At 42.7% G+C, this 23,116-nt stretch overlaps 1 long non-coding RNA gene across 1 annotated transcript; it reads left to right on the top strand.

Annotated features, from left to right (window-relative positions):
* Positions 1–4,868: 4,868 nt before the first annotated feature.
* LOC135447399 (uncharacterized) lies at positions 4,869–19,885 on the top strand. The gene is made up of 5 exons (XR_010440097.1): positions 4,869–4,994; positions 11,013–11,104; positions 11,547–11,706; positions 19,077–19,217; positions 19,342–19,885. It is a non-coding gene; the product is annotated as an uncharacterized LOC135447399 (long non-coding RNA).
* The last annotated feature ends 3,231 nt before the right edge of the window (positions 19,886–23,116 follow it).

Below are 23,116 nucleotides of genomic sequence, written 5' to 3'. Positions count from 1 at the left end.
CGCAGACATCTGGGGAGAAATCACTGTCGCCTCTCATGTATCCATGTTCTGATTTACGATTAAAATTTAAAGACGCGCATTCATATTTTACCGAACCTAATGCGCCCTATGAATTTTTAATCCATTAAGATGCGGGCTACACTTTGAGCAAACTCTACCTTTGTTTTGAGGGCAGGGCAGCGCCGGTCCCAGCCCTGCCGCCCGGTGCCCCACTCCGCTCCCGGGCCCCGCCGCCTCCGGGACGCTCCCCCGGGGCTCCGGGCACCGGGAGCGACCCGGCCCCGCCGCCGCAGAGGCTCCGCGGGTGCGGACAGATGCTCCGGCCCGGGACGCCCCGCTGGGGCATCCGCGCATCCCCGCCGGCGGTGCCTCGGCATCCCCAGGCCCCTCTGTGCCTCCTGCCCGGCACCGCCGCCCGCACCAGCCCCGGTTCCCCCGCTCCCAAATCTGCTCCCCCGCTCCCAAATCTGCGGCCGCGCCGCCGCCGCGAGCCGAGTCAAGTCACGAAGTCAAACTTCGAGCCCGGAACGATCAATGAAGAGTTTTGCCGTCCGTGGCGCCTCGTGCTTCCTGGCACTAAAATAAATGCAAGAAATCGAAACTTAATTACTTGAAAGAAATCCAGAAATCCCTCTGCATAATTTATCCAGGCATTTTTTCGTGGCGTTTGTGTTGAATGCACGCGTTTGACTCCGCACGCTCCTGTCCCCAGCTCTGTCCCCTCTGCAGGAGCGGGCGCCGGCCGGGCGGGGGTGCGGACCCCCGAGCCCGGCTGAGGGGAGAGTAGGGAAGAGAAATCCGCATTTTACCCCTCTCTTTTCCCAATCTGAGAGCTTCTCCTGGGGCAGGGTGGCAAGCGGAACTTCTCCTCCCTGCCTGCAGGCTCTGAGCCCTGAGCCAGGCGTTCCGCGGGTGTTTTCTGACCTGGCGTAAAAAGCTCCTAAGCATAATGGAAAGTGCCAATAGAGTAACTCAGTTCTTCCGACAAATTTGATGATCCCGCCGTGGATCCCATGCTCCCTCTCACGGATGGAATATGACACCTGGAAGCTGGGGGTGGGACACTGCCTGGACATGCAGCCGTGGCCTCCTCATGGCCACCCAGCCCGGCCGATGAAAGCCCTGCCTGCTGAGCCTTTCTCTGAATTCATTAGCACTGGAAGTCTGCTGGCTTGGGAGCAAACTTTATCATAGACACCTCATCGAGAACTTGAAGTAATGTTATGAAAGAATGAAAAATACATTTGGGAGCTGCCTGGAAACTGAAGTACATTTTGATTTAACTTACATTAACAGAAACCTAATGTAGAAGTGAAGGGATCTAACAAAACCATTAATAATTTAAAAATAATTACAGATAGTCTATCCTTACTATTCACAACCACTCAACATTTTAGACAAAGAAAGCTGAATGTTCTTCATGGGAGAAGGATGTGAGCAGACTGCTAAGCAGGAGCTGTCCAGCTCGCACTGCCTCTCCTCTCCTCACACACACTGCACATTCCCCACAGCACCCAGGACACCATCCCAGAACTGCTTTCCCAACAGGGAGGGTGGAGTTGGAGGCAGGGCCTCTCTTTGTACTGGGCTTTTTGGCATTTATTTTGGCACGGATTCCAACCCCCTCTCTTTGTTGGTGCTGCTGTTTGAGGTGGGCCCAGTGTGGCAGGGGAGAGCAAGAACACTCCTGCAGCTCCTCAGGCTCTTCCAAGGCTCTGCCAGCCCTGGAGACCTCAGGAAAGGCCTTTTCCATCCATAGCCTTGGCTAACACCGGTGGCAAGGGTGACTCTCCTGCCCTGGGCCATCTAGCTGGGATCAGCACAGTCATCACCTTGGCTTGGCTTGCCATGGCGCTGTGCAAAAGTTATTTTTGATACATTCATTTTAATTCAAGCTTCCATTGTATGCTTTGTACCTCAAGGGCCATGACATCCTGCAAGGCCGTGACTTTGCCTTGTATTTCTGATTGTTTGGATTTGGGGTTGGGGTTTTTGTTTTTGAGATACACTGCTGTCCAAACACTCTAAAATCAGAGCAGCTGGATATGCAGAGGGCTTCACTGCTCTCCCTTACAGGTCAAGATAAAATTGAAAAGAGGGAAATTCAGACATAAAGTGGCTTGTAAAGGAAAAGAAACACTGGATAATACAAAACAGATAAATTCACATCTAACTCTCACAGGAACACAGGATCCTATCCTACAAACAGCTCTCCCTAACCCCATCCCCTACTTGTATTGAAAACATTAAGGCCTCATGGATCATTAAAAAAAATCCTATAAATCACACTGTGAATGTCCTTGGGACTCAACTCTTGCTGATTTAGACAAAACCCTGGTATCTTAGATTAGCCTTCATTAATTATTTTCATTAATTCCCCTTGTTATGGATGTATTATCACAAATCATATTCCAAACACATTCCCTAATTAAGCATGAAATTCCTCCCTCTGTATGCCATTTAACTGGAGCAGTGAGGATGTGTGTGTTCAGCCTGGTGCCTGGAGGCTGGTGCCAGGCACTCGGTGCAGTGAAAGATGGTGCTTGCATTTCAGAGATCTTCCAGGGCTTGCTCTAACTTAGGGAAAATGTTGTGGTTTTAATTTGATCATGTTCTCATGGCACGTCCTCAGCCCAGAGCTCTTAGCCTTTGTAAGTTTTCAGTGTCTTCCATCTACTTCTTCAGTGTTTTCAAGAAAAATATGATTTGCTTTTCTCCCCCTTCTGCCATGCAAGGTGTTGGCTGATCCCTTTACAGGTCCCCAGGATTCACCAGGCAGCTTTCTCCTTGCAGCCAGAAAGAAACAACTGTGACAGTTGATACACATTGGGAAAGGTGATGAACGCCTGTGTTTCTGAGCAGCCACAGTTGTGTAACTGGGTTGGTGTTGTACCTCTGAGCCATTAAATAGAGTGTTAAAATACTTATTTGGGGAGACAGGGTCATGTGTCCTGTGGTATTTGGTGTGTGCCATGCCATGGACTGTGCTTTCACAGTCCCTGTAGTTTTGGGAGGTCTGGCATGGACTCATCCATGAATGTGTGGTGGAAAATGTCTGGGAATTATTCTGTTTTCTCCCTTTGATTCAATATTCACACACACAGAGCATGGTGGAACTGGAACCTGACTGGTGGGGAAGCCCCACTAGGACCAGCATCTATCAGGATGGAAATATCAGATGTGTGCTGGAACATCTGTTCCTGCAAGGCCAGGCACACTGAGCTCAGACCTAGTCCTTGAAAACCAGGCTTTAATTCCCAGTAATAAATCTGTGCATAACAGCAATGGTAATGTTGGGGGGTGTCCACCTTACATGTGGGCACACTCACTTGGCCAAGCTTTATTCAAAGCTAATCACAAATCCTCTTCATTTTATATTGGTTACAATTCAGCAGAAATGCTTTCCACCTTTTGCACAACCTCTGGGCACACACCAAAGCCCTTCCCCTTCCCCTTCCCCTTCCCCTTCCCCTTCCCCTTCCCTTTCCCCTTCCCCTTCCCTCACAGAGCATGGACAGGAATCCACCTATGCTCGCTATCCTTTTTTTAAAATGAAGTATTGTACGTTTTAAAGACTGTTAATGAAGTGAAATCAAGTTGTGAAATGCATCTGCAGCTTGGATCAAGGTTTCCTGCTGGAAGCAGCGGGTTGGGAGTGTGTTATCACGTGTCTCCCCCAGTCCTGAGACAGCCATCGAATTCCAGTGAAATCTCTTACAAAGGCAATCAAGACGATCAATGGGAGTTTTGCCAGGAACATCAAAGCTTATTAAATGGTTCTGTGTTAAGAACTGCAAACACACAGACATGCAGGAAAGGAGACAGCTCAGAAAATGGTACTGTGAAGGTAAAGAAAAACTGAAGAAAGAAAAAAAATGATGCCCAGAGAAAAAAAAGCAGGAGATTAATAATTGACAGATGTTTGTACAGCCAATCCAAAGCAGAGTTTAAAAGGCAGACAACTCAGTCCATAGCATGTAGCACAAACTTCTGTAGAGGCATTTACTCACAAGAGCCTCTATCCACACATCCTACTTTAAATATTTTGCTGAATTGGAGTGAACCAAATTCATGTTTAACTGCTTTAGTGCTTGTTTTGATGGGGAAGACCTGGGACACCCCTAAGATGCTGTTTTAAACTGTTCAAATCATCAAGCTGCATGTGTGTGACTCTGTGTCTAGTGCTGTGAATATATAGAAAATGTAAAATCAAATAATATTTTTACTTGTTAATCCCTCAGCAGTTCTGTTGCCTGGTAGGTGCCATGACATTCTGAACTTGCTTGAGTAAAATGCATTTTGCTTTCCTTGTTTAGGCCAGCATGTTTCCTTGGGTAAGTGAATTTGTTGCTGCACACCCATGAGAGGAGGAAACACTTCCTAACACTGCCTGCCTTTGAAAATGCTCCTGCTGGCTTCAGACACTCTAGCCTAAAGTAGGCCAAAATGATGGGGAGATTTTTGGCTTTTTGTGGTGCTGGATTTTTTTTTGTTAGTTTTGTTTGGGGTTTTTTTGTTGTTGTTGTTTTGTTGTTGTTGTTTTGGTTTTTTTATTAAGGGTAGAGTTTCCCTTTTTTTTTGCTTGATACAATTTTTAATAATGTCCGTGCGTATTTCTGGACGAGGAGGTTGGGTCTGAAGAAGCTTTTACAACCATTTGAAGCTGTCTGCCGTAAGTGCTGACAGCTGTGCGATGGCTTTTAGTGAGGGTGATGCGCTCGGGAGTGCCCTGCTCGGAGTGGGGCGGCTCCCGCGGGGCCTTCCAGGGCAGGGGCGGGAGGGGAGGGTGGGACAGGATGGGATACGATACGATACGATGCGCCGCGCCCTCCCATCCATATAAACACAGCTGGGACAGTCAGAAAATTAAATGTAGTTTGTGGTAATGAGTGGAAGGTTTGGGGCTTTTATGGGAGTTTGTTTTGGTTTTGCTTTGCTTGTGAGTTTTTTTGCTTGCTTTCCTGGGAGATGGGGGCAGTCCAAGCCCTGGAGAGGTGAGTTCAGGACCAGGATTCCCCCGGCCCTTCCCTTTCTCCCTCCGTGATCCTGGTGATACTTTAGGGCCACAGGGGCCAGCGACAGCCGAATCTCATCTGTGTTCCCGTCCCCCTGGGGAGCCCTGAAAGTTTGCTATGGGAAGGGTGACTTCTGGAGATGCTTCCAGAGGGTTGTGCTGGGTGTCCAGGTATTGACATCTTCTGGGTGCCTGGCCCTACTGCCTGTTTCTAGGGGATTGGAAAAATTCTTCTCCTCAGCCCTAGCCAAAAGCAAATCCTCCTTCAGGTGCCCAGCAGAGTGTTGGGGCTCACCTACTGCAGGGATGGTGTAAGAGGTATATCTTGGAATGAAATGGGGTTGAGTTCTTACTTCGCATCTCTCTAACACCTGGTGCCCTTCCTTGTCCCCAGGAGGATGTTCCATGACATGTCCCAGTATTTTGCAAGGTGTCAAGTGCTAAAGAAGGTTTTTGTTCAGAATAATTAAAAATGGACCAGAAGACCAGAAAAGTTCAGGAAGCTGACAGGAAAGGGTTACATGCCTGCAGGTCAAAGCCACTGAACCTCATCAATTAGCAAGGCCCAGCTGATTTAGATATTAAAAGGTGATGGTGAGAAAAACCCAGGACAAGTGGGTAGAAAGAACATCTTCCTGCAAGCAACCGAGAAAAGAAGTGGTGGAAAGAGTTTTGTTCTGTTTGATTCACAGTTGTGCTCCAGCTGTGGGTGGGAGCCTGGCTTGGGAAGGGAGGCAGGCAGGGGTGGTTTGGGAGCTGCTGCCGAGGTCAGAGGGCTTGTGTGGGGTTTGATGTTCAATATTCATACAGCTGTGCTTTAGCAGGGTGAGCTCTCTGCACATGGCTGTCGTTTTCAGAATCTTGTAGATAAGCTGTGTCAGCACAGCTTTTATAAATCCCATTTTTACCAAAGATTTATGATGTAGCTGTAAATGTGTGCTCTGGACTGGTATCTTCTATAGAGGGTTTTAGTGAGGAATCTTATTTTTAGAGGGTTAGTGCATTTATTTTCCATGCCTAAGATACACGATGAAAAATGTAATGTATAACGTGGCATAATAAAAATGGATGATGTCGCAAGGGATAGCAGACTTTCTTCTGTACCTGCACAATATATCTTTTTGGTAACACTTTGACAGTGATTTTACACGTGCACTGAGATGATGACAACCTTGACCCTAACCAAGCCCACTATCGATATATAAAGAAGCCAGGCTGGTTAAAGGGGGAGGGAAGAAACATTAATTCAGCAAAGGTACATGACTAGGTTTTGCTTTTATTTATTCTATTTTAAGTCAGAAAAAAACTGAGAGAATTGGAAGCATCTTTGCAGCATTAATACATGTGTGAGCGCTCCAAACATTTCAGTGTTCTTTAAAAATTCAGCCAGACCTGGGAATAGCTGGGTAGCTTTCTTCTGAGAGCTGAGATGTGGTGCTCTTTGGCAAGACTATCTGTTTTAAAGAGGCAGTCCAGTATTCCATTGGCTTCAAAACAGGCTGCAATTCACTGTTTGAGTTTGTGTCCTGTCTTACCTGCTTTAAGGTAAGATTTCCATGCAACAATCAACTTTTTTTTTTTAATTTATTTTCATAAATTGAGCTGTGCCCTGTAAAATGATAGCAAACAACAGATCTCTATATGAACAGTTGCTGGTTTTCCTTGAACTTGGGGATTTAGGGTCCCACTGGTCTCTGCAGAGCAAAAGGAAATGAAAGAGGAAAGCAGGACTGGTGCATTTTTTGTGGGAAAGGCTCCTGCCAAGTCAAAGACCAGTTATCAAATCAGAGTTTGAGCTGAACCTAGAGGAGAGACAAGCTGTGCTAGTAGCACTAAAACTAAGGAACTGCTAAGTGGAATTTGCAGTCTTATTTTGGAAGGGATGTTTGCTTGTTATTTTTTTTTTATTTTTCCCACGAAAGAAATTGCCGATGAACCAGAGACTGCAAAAACTCAGTCCTTTAGTGTGTGCACACAGTTACCTCTTGAAATCATCATCTCTCTGTTATGCAAGCAGAAATTCCAATGTAAGTTAACACTTCCCTAGTTTGTTAGTAAATGTGTGTATGAATTGGACCTTAAATCCTTTACTGGCACCCATCAGAATATTAAGATTTCAGGTTATAGCATAGCTCAGGTTTGGGCTGTAATATAATTTTTTAAAACCTTTCCAATAGTAAAGAAACCTACTCCCAACTATAACTTAACAAAAAAATTATTTCAGGTTTTTTGATGTCCTTGCCAACTCCTTTTTTCCCCCCTCTTTGTCAGTTTGTCTAAGTAGGAGCAAGGAAGGGGAAATATCCCCTTTTAGATAAATCACCACCAACAGTTTGGCACAGGCCATAAATGAGAAATTGAGCCATTATTTGAGAGAGAAGCAACTTTTTCTATGTCTCTTTTAGATTGCTAAAATTTTGCTGTTCAGAACTTGCTTGAAGTCTACCAATAGTTTATGTGCAAATAAGTTGATTTTTAAATTTTTTTTAATCCATGCTTGACTGCTATGATCTGTGATGAAAAGTGAGAACAGCATTTTAAAGCAGGTAGAGGATGGTGGGATCACAAGGTGATGGCAGTGCAGGATGTGAGAAGGAAGCAGATGCTTCCTGGGGGTGACTTGTTATTTGGAATGGTCTGTGTTTCATAGGAAAAGCAGTAGAGGACAGAGTACTCAGTGTGAGAGGGTAAAAAGTAAACCACTGCTTCTTCAGGATGAAGGCTTTTGTTCCTCTGCTGTGGTGAGTGTTAATGCTCTAAGGGATAGGGTTTTAAAACGTTTTGTGAAAGGAAAATCTTCCTTCAGGACTGGTCCAAGGTATGGAATAAGCACCCCCAAGAACTGGGGACTGATGTTTTCTTCTACCTCATGTCACTGACATGCTCATCACCAAAACAAAGTGAAATAGAGGAGGGCTATAGAAACATGAAAATCTAAGCAGGAAAAAAATAAATCTAAGCATTAAAAAAATGCATCCTGATGAGTGGCTGGGATGAGGGTAAGGGAGCAGAGTGAGCCCATGGCAGTCGTTACTTGCACAGGTTAATGTAGCCCCCATAGCAGCACCTGGATGCTCCAGTCCTGAGCACTGACAGCGGGAGAGAAGGGAGAGATCCCAACAGGCCATGGACACAGGCAGGGGATGAGGGGTGCTTGCTGCTCCTGTGAGCTGCCAGGACCTCAGGAGGAGGCAGAGCTCTCAAGCAGGAGGATGAGTTTGCTCCGGATCCACGAGGTGGTTCTGTTATCACAAACTCAGCTGGTAGTGAGGGAAGTCTGGGTCTGCACAAGTGCAAGGGAGAGCCCTGGGAGGAGGTGTTGGGTGGTCAGGCTCAGTCTGCCACATACCCAGACTCTGGGTGGTTGGAGTCTGAAACTTTTAAAAGCAATTAACACAAGGAAAAAATCCCTCTGACCTAGTGAGGTGAAGCAAATATACATTTCAGTGCTAATTCAAAAGGGCTTTTTGTCTTTGCACTTAGCTAGTGCAGTCCAGGAATTTACTTTTTTTTTCCTCAATTGGAATTGAATCAAGATTTTAATCCCATTTATTTCAAGATCATGCTCCAGAAATCCTAAACAAAAATGCTATGGCTAGTGGCTGATAAGCAATGGGTTTGGAGTTTAGAAAGCAGCCACTAAGAGCTGTTTTCTGTTTGGAGTTTCTTACTGGCTCTAAGTTTTGGGAAGTTCAGACTTCCTAGGCGCATCCAGCCTGGTAACCACCACAAACTCATTTTTCCTGTTACTCTGCTGTGCTCAGTGAGAGTCCAATTGCAAACAGCTGAAATCAAAGAATAATTCCCTGGGTGTGGGGCATCCTGTTGGTCTTGGAGTGAATTGAACACAGGAGATTTGGCAGTAGGTAGACTTGATAATTATGATTTTCATAAGAAGCTGACCAACTTCTTATGCTGGTGGAGGACAACTTCTCTTAATTATTTTGAATTATCAAGCAGCTTTAGTCACGAAGATGACACAAGCATGAGGCTGCCTGCTCTTTTCCATGCAGGAGTGGGTCCTGGCAGAGCCCATCCCTGGCCCCTGGAGCTCAGCTGAGGGGTGGTGCTGAGCTCTCAGCTCTTCAGGGTGACTGCACCTCTGGTGCACATTTATGTGCTGAGAAGCACAACAAGTGCTGGTTTCTGGCTGGGGTCTTCAGAGGGCACTACGACACCAATAAGTAAAAGTTAATTGCAAATTTATTTCCACATAGCAAAAAAGGGAAAAACCACTTGGGGCCAGTTTCCTTTCAAGAAAAAAGGAGGAAAAGCCTGTTCTGCACCCATTTCATTAACCTGTGCTGTTAATCACTGCCAGGTTTATGAACCTCTATTATAAACTTGTTACTCTAAGGGGGTTTCAGTTCAGTGATTGAAAAACAGCTTTAGGGCCTGGGTAGGTAAGAGTAGCAAGAAGTACAAGTAGCAGCACTGAGCCTTTGAAAAGGTGTATAAATAATTAGCAACATATTTCATGTGGACTCTTTAGTCAAGATGTCCTGTCAGAGCTGGGATTTTTATCAGAACATGACAAAAATGTAGAAAGAGCTCTGCATTTATTCCAGCATAACAATGTTGATACCTGAAATAATTTGCTGTGTTAGAAGCTATTTTAGGTCACAGGTAACAGCTCTGCACTGCTGAACTGTTCTATCTGTTGAGGCTTCTTCAGAAAGCAGAAGGTGCCTGAAAGGTTCTTTACACTCCTGTGTCTTTTGAATTTTTAGATCCTTATTTCATGGTTGCAAAACATCCAACGTAGGTGAAAACCTGAACTGCATGTTAATAAAGCAAAGTGATGAATAAATAGTAACCCAGTGCAACTTCAGGGGATGGAGGGTAACGCAGCAGGTAAAATAGAAAGCAAAGGTGGGAACTTCTCAAAACCCTCTAGTGGGTGGGCAGGGGTGGAGAACAGAAATGAACAGCCTCTAAGACACATCCTGCCATGCACATCCCTGCCCACAGCAGGGGGGTGGAACCAGGTGATCTCCAAGGTTGCCTTCCAACTCAAACCATTCCCTGATTCTGTGATACCCAGGTATCTCACTCAAAGGTGGCAAAAACTTCCCTCTTATTAGTAAACAATTAGCACAAAGCCTAATGAAAAATGCCTGTCTGGAAGCTGATGGTATTGCAAGTGTCTCACATACCAAGCCCAGTGCTGGCTAATCACAGCTTCATTTAGCATCATTCCAGTTGGTTTAAGTTTGCTGTTTATTCTGTTGGTTTTGGTTTTTTTCCTGCTTATGTGGAAAAAAATTTGCTTTTTAGGGCAATTCCTCCTGCTCTCCCATTTTTAAACACTAATCACGATCCCTGGGGAACAGCCCCACCTCCTTGCATATGGCTTTGCTCACTCCTACCTGGAGGAGCTCAGTGGGCTTTAGTGCATGTTTTGTCCAAGGGAAAATTTAATTAATTCACTCAACATCACCCAACACCTGCTGCTATGTGTGGGCAATGTGAGCAATCCCTGCATTCAGATGCAGAGGTTATTTTAGAAGAGTGTTGGTCTCTGATGCTTTCAGAAGTGGTCATGGGACTCCCATGAGGGCAGAACTTGGAATTTGGAAACTAAATCCAGGATTAATTTCACTTGTCAAGAGAACCTTGTCTATTAACCTGAACAGAATCAAGATTTCACTTTTCACCTTTTCTACTAAGGCTTTCTCCTCAGTTTTGAAGTCTGCAAGAATAAGTCACATTTAAAAATTCATTTTTTACCTCCAGTTGAAATGCTTGGGCTGAGTAGTGGTAATCTAGGAGCAAGACCACAGGTCAGTGAATTTCTAAGTTGTGGGTATGAGGCATTTTCTGCCCCTTCTACTTGCTTCAGGAATTACACAGGCCTGTTTAAATAACAACTGCAAAAAAATAAAACTTAGTTTTCTTCATCTCTTTTGTGCTTGTGTGTATTTGTATTTTAAGAAACTAGCACTTAGGCACCAGGCAAAACCCAGACAAATACAAAGACAGCTTTTCTCCTTAACAGAGCTCATCCTTCCCACCCTGCTTTTAACTTGGAAGAAATGCTGTAGAAATCCATGGGCATTACCAAGGCGAAGTGTATGATAGAAAAAGCAGGTCTGTATTTTTTGGTCTTTTCTGCAGTCTGCTGGAAGCTGGCATTAATGTGTGTTTTTCATACCCCCCAGTCAGTCTGACTTATTTGGTAGCCACCTCCATGGTGAGTTTGGGTGTTATTTCCACAGTAGCCCACAGGGCAGGTATTGCCCTTGACAAGTGAGTGGAAGCAGTGCCACTCAGCCATTACTTTTTAATCTGCTAACCAGGGAAATGAGCCTTTTAAGTGCCTGACTTGCAGGAGGTCATCAGTAGTCTGTCAAGGTATTCCTTTGCTGCCATCTTCCAGAAATGTATTTGATATGGCAACTCCCAGTTATGCTGTTTTGAGCCGACAAGACATGCTGTTTATGAAAACAGACTTCTTAAAAGCAAGCTGTGGTGGTGGGAAAAGGAGGAGAGGTTGTTTACAATATTTTAAGCCAAACGGTTCCTTTGGCAGGAGGTTTTCTGTAACAAGTGAGAACAACAAGAATTAGCTCTCTCAGCACTTCAACAAGCAGAGATTTTTGTCTGTAATGAGAAGAATGAGACTTGTTTGACATAAACTACAAAACAACACAGCAAAGATGAAGAAGGAGGGCAGAAATACATTACTGAAGGTGAGAAGAAACAACTTCACTGCTCTACTGTGAATTCAGGATTCTTGCTCATTATAATGTATAATTACAGCTGGCATCATTCCAGAGGAGGGGTTGAAAGAAGGTAGGTCTTACCAACTGTGCTAAATCCTGTTGGGGAACTGACCACAGCAGCATCCCACCTGAGTTTGTGTAATCCAAAAGATTCCTGTTTTATTCTTCTGTACCAGGTCCTTCTTTATGCAGATATGCAAATTTTCTTTGGGCTCCTGAGATTTGAAAACTGATTAGAATTTTTATGCTCCTTCGTTAAGGGTAAAAATAGGCTATCCCAAGACAGACAGCTCCCCAAATTATACACTGATCTGAGAAATGGGAATAGCTTACTTTTGCCATTAAATGAATAACTTTGAGCAGCCATAGCTTGGTTGTGCCTCTTCTGAAGTATTTGCTGTCTTTCTGAAATTTTTAGCTGTTTAGTGATAGGTTTGGAGAAAAGGAGGCTCAGGGCAGACCTTACCACTCCCTGCAGTCCCTGAAAGAAGGTTGTGGCTGAATAGGGATCAGTCTCTTCTCCCAGGTAACTAGTGCCTGGACCAGAGAAATGGCTACAGGTTGCACCAGGGGAGGTCTAGGTTGGATATTAGGAAAAATTTCTTCTCCAAAAGTGTTGTCAGGCATTGGAACAAGCTGGCCGGGGTAGTGGTGGAGCCACCATCCCTGGAGGTGTTTAAAAGATGTGTAAATGTGACACATTAGGGACATGTTTTAGTGATGCACCTGGCAGTGCTGGGTTATGGGTTGGACTCGATCCTAAAGGTATTTTCCAACCTAAATAATTTAGTGGTTTTGTGATTCTAAGTCTTATCTGTGGAGCTTTCCCTCTGTTGGACACAACTGTGTGCTGCTTGTTAATATTTCATTTGTGCACATGCATGCTGCTTAGAGTGGTGCTTATCTATGCATTAAAAGGCTATTAATAACTGATCCTGTATGTATTTGCCAGCATCCTATTACAGAAACAATTATTTTTGCCCAATTCCATGCAGGTGTTAGAGGCTCCACCTACTTACACTTATATTATCTCCATGCTAGCCCATAATTTTTGATTATGTGTATGAGAATAGCTAAGGAAATCAAGATGCCTAAGGATCTAAAAACAACTAAATAATTTTTTAAAAAGAGTTTATGAAGAATTACTTGGAACTATTTATTTCTTTTATTTCCTATTTGCAATGCTATTTTCTGCACTAGAGATACCTGGGGAAAGTAGAAATGTGAACATTTGCAGCTGGGAGCTGCCCAGAACTATTTGCATTTCACTGAACTTTACCTCCAGTCTCTGGTGTAGATCCTGGTCTGTTATGAAGCCATAAAAAGGGTTAATGGGATTGTAATCAAAGATGCAAAACAAGGTTAGGTCTTCTAAGAAAAAAATGAGAATTATATTGAAGTAAGGGTTTATGGGGTTATTCCTATTTATAGAGGAGAAAACCATGCATACCTTGTGTGAGCATCTGGCTATATATTTAAAAAATGAGGTTATATATGGTCTACTGGACTTATTTTTTTGTCTATATGAGAAAAGATTTATTAAAATCACCAGGAGGAAAATTAGGAGAGTTCTTTCAATTTCAGGTGTATGGTGTCAGTTTGGAAAATGGGATTTTTTTTGTTATTGTTGGATGTTTTTCCCCTCAACACTGGTATGAACTTCAGTTAAACCAGGTACCCATATGTTTACATAGAAAGACAAATAGCCTGTTTATTTCAGCAGCTGTTTGACAAGCCACCAGCACAATCAATTAGATTAATCCCAGGAAATAAAACTTGAAATAAAGATGATACCTGAAATCATTTTTATTCATGGTTAGAGACCATGCAGATTCTTTTGACAAGTTGAAAAATCTTATGGGTGATGTTGAAAACTTCAATGTACAAGTGCTAATTCAATTTGAGGGCAAAAAAACCCTGTCTTGATAGAAGGGTTTCTGTAGAGATATTACTAGAATGGCAAACCCCCAAGCAATACAAAGGCAGCCTGAGTATTGTATGCTCATTACCTGAATTTTCAAACACTTAACAACTGTAAGATGTATGAATATGCAAAGCTTCCAGACTCTGACCAGCCTTTTCCTTTTTCCCTTCAGTTCCTGGAATGAAAAAGCCAGTGGTTTATGTCAGTGCATATATCTATAACTGACATTAGCTCAATTTTAAGTTGCATATGATATAAGGTCACAGGTCTCCAGCTCAGCAGAGCATTTAAGTAAATCAGCCTCTTCACCAGCACCTGAAATGTGTGTGAGTGCTCTGTTGAACCGGGGCTAAAATTTCAGTTCTTGTGTTTTCACAGCTGCTCTGCAGGGGAGATGAAAGGTGGACCTTGCACAGACAGTGTGATATTAAGGATGGATAGAATCACAACTGTGGAGATTTAAAAATGCTAAAATGGGAATGAATTCTTGCCTTTAACGGTGAGGATCCTAAACACTTCTTTCTAGAAGAAAAGAGACTTACACTGAATGTCTTATATGAGGGAATGGTTTGAATAAGAATTGCCATCCCATGTGGAAGACCTCTTGACCTCTGTGAGGATTCCAGGGACTCACTGCCAGGTTGAGTCTGAGGCCTGCAAAGGCAGTGTTAATTTGCCTAATTTTAAGTTCTGGGCCAGACCATGCAAGCTCTTGTTTGCATATCTAGTCCATTATGTCTGAATATTTTGTGGCAGCATTTTATGACAGATAACATATCAGCCCTGATGTTGTAACTGGAAATGAGAAATACCACAGAGTGCACATCACACTTACACTGGCATTGTTGCCTGACCCTGATCTTCTGCTTTTTCTCACGTGAGCAGTGCCACGAAATACTGATAGACAAAAAAACCCCCCGAGATTTCTGTGCAAGCTTTGGAGTCCTGTGCTTGCTGATGAATGCTCAAAGCTTTAATATCTAATCTTGAACAAGGGTCTATGGTTTTTCTTAAATGCTAAAATCATGTTGCTATAAATAAAGGACACCAGACTCTGCAGGTTAAGGCCAACAGGTCAATAACAAATCTGTTTATATTAGATTGTCCTCCTAAATATAAGAAAAATGTGTTATAAAAACTAAAAAGCTGAAGAATGGTGCATTAAAAAAGCAGCTGATGCAAAATTAATGCTTTTATTTTTTTACAGAATAAGTTTTTATTCTGTAAAAAAAAATCTGTATAGGCATTAGAGGATTTATTCTGGGCATTTTTTCCCATGGTAGTTGTAGTCTTTCTCATCCTTGCAAATTCTTGCTGGTGCTGTTTGTGACTTCTTAGCTGCTTGAGTTCCCTGATCACAGAACCATTTGGGTTGGAAAAGACCTCTAAGATCATCCAGCCTGTTTCCCTGCCAAGCCCACCACAAACCATGCCCCTAAGTGCCATTTCTACATGTCTTTTATGCACCTTTAGGGATGGTGACTCCATCACTTCCCTGGGCAGTCTGTTCTGTTGAGTTTGTGAGGTCCCCAGGATGAGGTGAGGGATGAGAATCTGACTCTGTGTTCTCAGAGGGCTGATTTATTATTTTATGATATTATATTAAAGAATACCATACTAAAACTATACTAAAGAAAGAGAATGATAATGAAAAGCTTGTGACTGACTCCTCAGAGTCTGACACAGCTGATGGTGATTGGTTATTAAGAAAAAACAATTCACATGAAACCAATCAAACATGCACCTGTTGGTAACAATCTCCAGACCACCTTCCAAAGCAGCAAACACCGGAGAAGCAATCAGATAATTGTTTTCATTCCTTTCTGAGGCTTCTCAGCTTCCCAGGAGAAGAAATCCTGGTGAAGGGATTTTTCAGAAAATGAGACAGTGACATTGTTCCAGTGCTTGACAACATTTCTGGTAAATAAATTTTTCCTAATATCCAATCTCAGCCTCCCCTGACACAACCTGAGGCCATTTCCTCTTGTCACTTGGGAGATGAGAGTGACCCCCACCTGACTACAACCTCCTTTCACGTAAATGGTGGCAAGTCGATAAACGTTCTAGGTTATGACAAAAGTTTTGAGGCTGCAAGCAAAGCGCTGGGAACAGCCTTTTTTTCCAGGCTCCCAAAGTCCTGTGGATGCTCACATTGATGGAACCTGTTGGATGATGTGTTTGCACCTTCTGTCCAGTCTGAATGCTCCTGTTGTCTTTCTGTGGAAACCAAGAGGCCAGTTGAGCACCTTGGGGCTGTGTTTCATTGTGGAGAGAGGTGGTGATGTACCCTGGGAGCTGAGAAATGCTTCCTGGTCCTTAGTGTACACTAAATTACAGTGGAGGAGTGGAGGGGGAATGTCAGTGCAGTCTGGAAGCATGGTTGGGATTTAAAAAGAGACTTGCTAAAAGCACAGCTGCTCCAGCATCTCCACAGTGAATTTTCTCAACGGACAATTTTTTTACTGGAATTTTTGATGTCTCCATATCTTTAATCTAAAATGTGAAAATCAGTTCAAGTTTCTGCTTAAATGTTGTCTAAAAACTGTGTCCATCTACTTGCCCACTGTAAATGTATTCAAACATATGTATTAGCAAGCACATACACATTTTACTGACCTCAAGAGATTAGTTATGAGAAAAGAAACCTGGTGGTTTTAGAGCACTAAATAATTTGTAAAAAAGGCATCTGGAAAGCATGGGGGAGGAATGGTGTTAGTTTTATGTGCCCAAGGTTCAGAGCATGCCTCAGTCTTAACTATGGTGGGCACTGCTAACTACTGGCTACTGAGGGATTTAAGGTTTTTGCTGCTCTGTGGCTTCCTAGCTGAGAAATGACAAGTAAAATGAGTAGTAATCAATATGCTGCTGCTTTCTGGAATTGTATGCATTTCCTAATAATTCAAATTTCTACATGGCTGTCATTGCTAAAGAGGACCAGAAAAGAAGGCGCTTGTGAGAATAAATCAAGCATCCTATTGCTTCAGACTGTGCTACGTCTGACTTGTGCAAAGTGACTTGGTGTTAACTCTGGAGCTTTCCTTTTTCTTAGGAAGGCTGGCTCTGTACTTTGGCATGCTGAATAGAAAATTAAAAATGCAGGCCAGTCTTCGGGAACATTTTACTTACTGTTTTAATAAACTTTTGTTTATGCCTAGAGGTGCCATTAAATTACCAGCCAGACATTAATATACAGTACACAAGGGATCTTGTATATAAGCAATGATTATTACTGTGTGACTCAGATGGAGCTTGCTGTGCACCCAGAGAGCTGCTGGACGGGAGGTGAACAGGGAATACCTGTCTGGATGGAGAGTGCTGCTGCTCAGGCACTACTGGATGTGCCAGTGGCTTGGGCATGTTTAGAGGAAAGCCATTTTTCCAGAGCAGGAGCATGACTCAAGGGGACAGTGGTCTGTGTCATGGTAGAAACACCTCAGCTTTGCTTCACAAAATAACAGAAGGCAAGCACACGGTGTGGATGGTCCTGGAGCTAAAGGTACTAAGAAATTTTAAGCCACCTATTACTCTGGACCCCTTTAAAAAAGGAGTGTTATTCCCCCACCAAGCAACTGCTGATTCTGACTGTGCAGGGTTGCTGGAAAGAGTTAATTCCAAACATGGCTTTCTTTCTATGCCACTGTCTCCAGAGTGAGAACAGCACCTACAGAAGCAAAGACTTCAAGAATGAGCTGGAGTTAAGTGTGGGCTGTGGGCACCAGGCTGGGCAGCCTCTGAGTAACAGGGTGGAGAGGTAAAATCAGGGTGATGTGCCTTGCTGCAGGTCTTGTGATTGCCTCCTTCCACAGACAGGTACAGCATCAAATGAAGCAGCGTTATACGTTCATCTAGAAGGAAGAAATTCAAAATCCCTCCAGCTCCTGAAAAAATGTATGCCAATTAATTCTGAATTGGGATTTTCCTTTACATTTGATCTACTTAAGAATGTACCACAAGGAAAGCTTCCTATGAGGAAAGCTTAGAAATGCTCTCAGGGAAAAGGCACCATCATAACTCTCCCACTTCCTAAAGGAATCAGGGTAGAGCTCTACTTAATGCACATCTTCTAAAGGAAATAGAAGGCCCTACCTCATACAGCCTCTTTAGGTTCTGCTGAAAAAACCCAACCAGATGATCCCTCCCCACCTCTGCTCTAACTTCCCTACTGTGCTTGCTGACTGACTTGTACCCACTAAAAAAATAAATCAGTTCCTTCCCTCACTTACTGCAGCTCAAGGCTGTGGCATTAAAGCCACTTACATGGAAGGGAATGGGGGAGATTGGATTAGACCTGTGAAATGAACAATACAAAATTGCCCAAGGATGCCTTCTATGGCATAAACTGGATAGATGTCAGGCAGTGCTGCTTGGAAGACTTTGTCAGGCCCTGATCATGTTGTAGGAATTTTTTGATTTGATGAAAGAATAACTCTTTGCTTTCCCTGGGAACAGGAATGAGAAGGCAGAGTGCCCCAGGTATAGACCTATTCATAAATGTCCTGGTGCAGGTGTGGGGCAGATGCTGATAGGGTTTAGCAGCTGTGTTTGCTGTGCCAAAGAAAAGCAAGTGGGGGATATTTGAGCCCTGGATGTGACAGAGGAGCAAAAGTCTTGTCTCCTGGTTAGTGAGGCAGCAGCAAGAGAAACGAATTCACAGTGGAAGGAGAGCAGCAGGGTGGGAGGCTTGGATAGAAATGGCTTTCCCTTCAGGCACTGTCCCTCAAGGTGCTGTCTACCTTGGAATAGTTTGGATCCCAGAGTTCCTACCTCAGTGTCACTTTAACCCTCTGCTCCCCTGCCATCTCCTTCTCATTGTTAAAATAAGCAGTTTGGGCTGAGCACTCCTGGAATAACAAATGCATCCAAAACTTCTGTCAGATAGTGCTGACTTCATGATTTGTATCTGATTAACTGCCAAAGAACCAAGGCAGTCATATTTCCTTCTGTTTGTTGGTTGGAGGGGTTGTGTTTGTTTCCATGGTTTTGTTTTTCATTTATGTCATTATTTGCCAGCAAAACACAATCATGTCCTTTGTTTTAGTTCAGCTTTATTCCCTTGTCCTCGTGTGATACTGTTTTAGGCACAAAGCGTCCCAGTTTTTTTAATACTTCATAACTTATTAATGCTGCAGATTGTGGGATGAAGAGTTGTCAGCAACCTCATTTTTTATGTATTGACAGATATAATATCTGATTTGTTATTAAATAGCTTTTAAAGGATTTCTTCCTCTCTGGTTACACTTTTCCTGATTATTTAATATATTTCCCCATAGCTTATCTCCCTTCTTGGCTCCATTTTTTTTTTCTCCTTCTGCATCTGCTTCATCATTTGATGTTTTTTCACTTAAACATGAACCTGATCAACATATCAGGCATCAGACCCCATCTATTAATGTGCTGTCATGCACATCTCTAGGAAAGAGATGTGCATGATTTCCTCTCTAGGAAAGGATGTGTGGGAACATTCCAGGGCATTTCAGGACTGACCTATGCAGCATTTGGAAGCACTCAGTGTTTCTGTGACATCACTTCCTAGTCCATTTGAAATCAAGGCCAGGTAGGCTGGGATCAAATGCATGTATTTGCAAATAGCGTGGAATTTACTCCAAAGGAGGTAAATGGTGGCACTGTCAAGGTATGTGGCTGTAAGTTTATGTGGAATGTACTTTGCTTTTCTCCAGGCTGATGGGGTGCCGGGTCCTGGCCTGGGGGGAAAACAGGACACAGCAATGAGCTGCAAAGATCCAAGAGGTGTAACAACAGGTGCCAATATTGAGAGGAAGTCAAGCTGACAAATCTCAGGAAGTGTAAAGGCTTCTCTGGCATTCTCCCTCAGGGAAACTGGTAAATTGGTCCTATTTCTTTGAATCTTTAAACTCTTTAGTAATATTAAAATCAAATGGGACAGATGCAAGAGAAATAAGGCTCCTTTCCAGCTAAGAGAATAAAAATTTGGAGCATGGGCTGTCCATCCTCCTGGACATTCTAGAAGATTAAGCTGAAGCTCCTAAAAACCAGCTTTCATCAACCTTAAGACAAACCTCCTAGAAACTTCTAGCAGCTGATTGCTCTCATGGCTGCTCCTTCCACACTTGACTTTTGTGACAGGTTCCTGATTTCAGCACTAGAGGGGTGAGGGTGACTGCTCTTCTCTTTCTGCTTTCTGTGATTTACACCCTTCCCATTATGAGTGGTTAATTACATTAAAAGCATTGTAAAACTTTGCATATGCACATCTGTGGAATAAATCCCCTGCTTCTCCCTAGTAAAAATGCAGCACAGACTTTTGTAGTGAAAATTCTCATGTTGTAGGTACTTTGGTATGATTATTCTAATATTAGAAGGTCATTTTTGTAAGCATAAGGAGAAAAAGATACGAAGGTATCCCCCTGTTATATCTGAAGTCTTTTATTTAATAGGTTAAATGCAGTTGTTCATTGTGAAATTATCCAGGGAAGCTATTTCCTGTTCTTGCTTTCATTTTTCAGGTTTAAATATGTATAGCTTTTCATGGTTTAAAAAAAAAAAAATTTTGTCTCCTGCTTTTGAATTGCAGTTGAAGAAGCCCATAATTTGAACCAAGATCAAGAACTTTATTATGCCAATAGCTTTTCCTTTTAATTTTTTTTAAATGCAACCTTCTGAATACATTATAGTTTTGCTGTCTACTGGGAAACTGTATTTCTGTGAAAAAGTGCTAAACGTGAAAATTTCTCCAAATTTATATGGTCTCTTGGTAGTCTAGGAGAAGAAGTAAGTCAAGAGAATAGGAGTGGGGTATCAGTAAACCAGGTTCTGTTTCTGGTAAGAACAAGCAGATTCTAGGAAACGGATCAGCAAAACCCCCACTTGTTGTCTTTTAAATTTTCTTTTATCTCATGAAAACTTCACACTGAGCTCTTAAGTAAAAGAAAAATCACTTATTTGTTGAATAACTAAATATGTAAGAGGACCTTTTATTACAAGTTAAAACCAAAAAAGTATTCTGCATTTACAGTCCCTGGGGGGAAAAAGATCATAGCATTATAATAAACTCAGAGATTCGCAAAACCTTTAATCATCTCATAGCTTCTATTTAGAAAAGCACACTTATATGTGTGTTTAAGTCACATGAAGTACTATTCTAAATTGAACTTGTACATAATTCCTGCTACTGCATTATGCTAAGGGTGGGTAGTAAGTCCTGCAGCTGGAAATACCTAAGCATTTAAAGGTATTCAATAATATTTAGCAGCAGGATCCAAAAGATCCCTTGCAGATGCCTAAAGCAGTATAAGCACCTAGGGCAAGGCACAATAAAGACTTGTAAATTTCCTCTTCCACCAGGAAATCCAGCTACTGGGATCAGTACAGCAATCTTTTCAATTTTCTCAGAGAAAAGCTGAGTTCATGCCACTAAGTGCTTGTGAGAAATATAAATGTGTTGTAAACCGCCTCCCATATATTTCCACTTTTTCTCCTCAACTTTCCTATTTATAATTAACACCTCTCTTTATCTTGTTCATTCTGAATATCTTTGTTCTTTTCAAGCTAAATTATTTAACACTATCTCTTCCTCTCATTTAAGCTCCCTTTATCTGGTGATCCCCTCTCCTTTATATTAAAATCTCTCCTGTCTAAATGCATAATCAGATGACATCTGCTTCTCAGGAGCCTGAAAATCCTTGCACATTCAATGAAATTACTGTGCAGTTATCAGGCAGTGAGTTATGTGGTGCAGATCAGAGGCTGGGCACACAAAAGGAAAGGGCTCAAACCACACAAGAGTGGCTGTTCAGAATGTGAAGCCCAGAAAAGTCCAGTCCGCTCCTGAGTCTTTGCAGACATGAAATCCAGTCCCTGCTCACAGGAACAGCCCTGCTGGTTTCAGCAGGCTACCTGTGAGCAACAAAGACCTGGTGCCACGTAGCCACACATGTCACAGAGCTTTTGTATTATGCAGAAGGAAGCACAAGAGCCTTTGGAGGCAGGAAAGCATCTGGAAGCCCCGAGGTATGTTTGCAATTGAACAAAAATGAAAATTTGGACATGTGAAATCAGAGAGAAGCTAAATTCTTGTTCCTGTACTATGTCTAAGCCACAGCTAAATATACCCCAAAATGTTTTTTGTACAATGTAACAGAGAAGAAACACACACATGTACCAGACCTTCCAGGTCTGTTTGAGTCCTGGTGTTTTATTAAAATATAAGTATTATCTGTGGAGGAACATGAGGAGGAATGTGAAGTGTTGCAGGAGGCAGTTTTGGATGACAGGACAGACACTGGATTGTCCCTCTCTCATAGGGACCAAATGCCTCTATATGGATGATGAATTCCCTGATAGCAGCAGTGATGCTGCTTTGCAGACAGGTTTAGGATGTGTGAGTGTCCTACCAATTACAGAATTCACATGAAGTCTTTTCTTCCCTTCTGCTCTGTAAGACAGGGGCTTACAGAGTCCTGTCCTATTTAAAAGCAGGAATGGTTTCATCTATTTAATCTAAGATACATGTATGCTTACCACAGTCATAGCAGGACAGCTTAAAAAAAACCCCAAAAACCAGCTAAAATGTCTTTGTACAAGTCCTTCAACACACAGCTCAGAATATCTGCATATAATTTTAAAGATTACAGAAGCAGAGAGCCTTATGAACCAGGGTATTTTGTAACCCAAATTGCAAAAGTTATTTATGACAAATTCTGATCTCTTGGAAAAAAAATTAAAGGCAAAACATCCATTCAAAGCAAGAGTGCCTCATTAAAGCTTTTTTTTTTTTTTTGAGTGCAGTGACAAGTCCTGTTATATCTAATAACCATTTGATTTGGGGGGCTTTTCTTGTTTGTTTGTGGTGTTTAGTATAAATTTTCTTAACTGTTCTAAATGTAAGTGTGATATCTCATCCTTCTTTAGAGAAGGAGAAACAGGCTTGGGACTGTGCACAGGATGTGACCCTTTGGAGGGGAAATTGAGAAGCACCTTCTAGAGCCTAGGACTGAACCTGAGGTTTCTAACCTTTGCCAATTAGATTTGCTACGAGCAAATATCTGAAACGTGCTGGCAAAATTAACTGGAATTAACTTGAACACTAAACAAGGTTAGAAACTTATTATTAGTATCCACCTGCAAAGAGTGAGGGGCAGAATTACTACCATGAAAAAAGTAGGATGCAAAAGCAGGGTGAGGCTGCTGATTTTATTGCATGATTGAATTTTATTGCCAGACTGAGCATCCTCCTTACCTGCCCCTGCTTTGCATCCCTCTGCAGCTTCTGCAGGAATTGATACTGCAGCATTTTCATTCACTATGCAATTCAGCTGCTTCTGACTTCTGAGTCCATAACTTTTGACCTAAACAGGTTATTTATTATATTTTTTTTCCTGAATTATGCTGGATCTGGTCCTGCCTTCTAGCTCTGCTAGTGCAGTGTGAGGCCTCTGCATCTTGCAACTCATTGGCCTGGATGGAACCACCAGG

The sequence above is a fragment of the Zonotrichia leucophrys genome, chromosome 4 (genome assembly GCF_028769735.1).
Source record: "Zonotrichia leucophrys gambelii isolate GWCS_2022_RI chromosome 4, RI_Zleu_2.0, whole genome shotgun sequence".
NCBI classification, from domain to species: Eukaryota; Metazoa; Chordata; class Aves; order Passeriformes; family Passerellidae; genus Zonotrichia; species Zonotrichia leucophrys.
The sequence above is the reverse complement of the archived record's forward strand: the minus strand, read 5'-3'. Positions and strand labels throughout refer to the sequence as shown.